The sequence below is a fragment of the Neophocaena asiaeorientalis genome, unplaced genomic scaffold (genome assembly GCF_003031525.2).
Source record: "Neophocaena asiaeorientalis asiaeorientalis breed wild unplaced genomic scaffold, Neophocaena_asiaeorientalis_V1.1 scaffold7, whole genome shotgun sequence".
In the NCBI taxonomy this organism is placed as follows: domain Eukaryota; kingdom Metazoa; phylum Chordata; class Mammalia; order Artiodactyla; family Phocoenidae; genus Neophocaena; species Neophocaena asiaeorientalis.
In genome coordinates this window covers 10,275,238-10,277,474 of record NW_020185337.1, presented here as the reverse complement: position 1 = coordinate 10,277,474, position 2,237 = coordinate 10,275,238, and positions in this window count along the sequence as shown.

Below are 2,237 nucleotides of genomic sequence, written 5' to 3'. Positions count from 1 at the left end.
CAGGCGGAGACCCACCAGTCGTCATCCTTCTTCCGGGGCCCGGGGTTCCCGCCTCCCCGGTCCCCTCTGCATCCCTGCGGCTCCTCCGGTCTGACAGGTAGCGCGAACGCGTCCATTGAGAGGAGCCCCGAGTTCATCGCGAACCACAGCCTTGATAGTGATGCCGCGTTCCTTCCCCCTAGGCGAGTCCCGAGCCACCGACTGATCACGACCCACTGTTGCCACTTCATTTTCAGCTGAATGTCCCTACTCTTCTTTTCTCACGACTTGTGACTCCCCTACCTCCCCTACCCCACCCCAACGGGGTAGTTTCGCAGGAAAATCAGTGAAGCAAAGTCACCTCGTTGGTCACAAAAGACGTTGGTCTACCCATAGAGGGCTTGGAGTGAGGCGGTTATCTTTTCTTAAATCATAAGCCATGTTTTTCTGGAAATTACATGTCAATGGGTTGTACCTATAGCCTGGTGTCTAAAGTTGATTTACTGAAACCTTAAAGCTATTACGTGTCAACTTGTATGCTAAACAGTTTGCTACATGACAAATGTTCGGTAAATGTCAGTGGGGTAACTCCCAACATGATTCACAGACAGTTACAGATGGTCCGTGTAATCAATTGCAAATGGTGGGCTTAAAAAATAGTACTGTACACACACAGTACGATCCTAATGCCAGCTACCTAGTCTTCCAACTAATAGATTAATAACACCTGTATACATGTCCAGCTGCTTGAAGAAAGTAGTGATCTAAATCTTTAACATTTATAGTATTTAATAGTGTATTACATTTTAAACATATTTCAGTATTTCTGACGTCAAGAAATTTTGAAATACATACTTTTAAATACTGTAGTTCGGGTTTCAATTTGAAAGATTTTATCAAATTAGAGGACCTCTCTATTTCTAGGAGTTAAGTTCCGAGATTCCCAACAATTTGACACGAAGGCTTCTTATTTTCTTCCCCTTGCAACTGAGATTTCTTAGGATGTAATCAATAGCAAGAGTTAATCAGTTCTCCCACTGAATTGATATAATGACATTAAAAGCTATGAAACCTGATGTAATAGTTAACCTGAGCTCCACTGAGGCTTCCTGATACATAACTCACAAACCTACATTAATACCTTTTCCAGTTTGGAGACTATATATGTACTCTTTGCTATGAGGCCCAGCTAAAGGAATTCACTGTTGCCTCACTGAATAGTGGTTAAGAGAATGAGTCAGGAGCAGGTAGACAAGAATTCTGCTCTGCTTCCTTCTCAATGTGTCACCTTAGTTACTTTTTGGAGCTTCAAGTTCCTCTTCTATGAAAAGGGTATGGGAATACCTATTTTCACATGGTTGTTGAAAGATTAAAGGAGAAGGTATGTGATGTACGCGCTAACGTGTTTATCACGTAGCAAGCCCTTGATGATAACTATGGTATCTTCTACACTGAATGTTGGGGAGGGATGAAATAAAGTATCTTTGATTCCTAAGTCTTTTTCCCTGTCTAGTGCATTGTTGTCCTTTGACATGAAAGCAGCAAGCCTGAAACCTACCCGAAGTATATGCAACCAAGTCATCCAACATCCAGACTAAAATCCAAAATTGGTTTAATGCTTTCAATAGTTTTCCTCATCCTTTGGAGAATCGGAGAATATCAGTTTCAACACTTTTCACAGCAGTTTTGTGAAGGTTTCCTACTCGCTTTGCTGCCCTGGAAACAGCATGGTAAAAATGTGTTAATATTCTTGGTTTCTCCTCAACTTGGGTTTATACTAATACATGTAATACACGTGTATATATATATAGCCAGAGCTATATACTTCTTTTTGTTCAATGCCCTACCCAGTCAGCTACTTAGTAAGTGCTCTCTTATCATAGGAAACTAAACTAATATGAGGTAGATGGCTCCACTGTTATTGACTTTCTCCTTAATAGTCTTTTCCTAACTCAGCCACACTTTCTATGACCAATTATTATCCCCTCTCAAACACTAGTATGAATGTTAACTTCTATTCTTGACTTTTTGAGAGATGGTCTCACACTGGGGAATCTCAAATTTCTCGAGTATATCTTACTTTGAACACCTGTTTTTAAGCAAATGCAAACAGACTTCCCAGTTATTTCAAAGGATATCAGCCTACCACTGGTAGTGGTCTCTGGCCTGTTAGGAACCCGGGCCGCACAGCAAGAGGTAAGCGGCGGGGGAGTGAGCAAAGCTTCCTCAGTACTTATAGCCGCTCCCATCACTCGCAT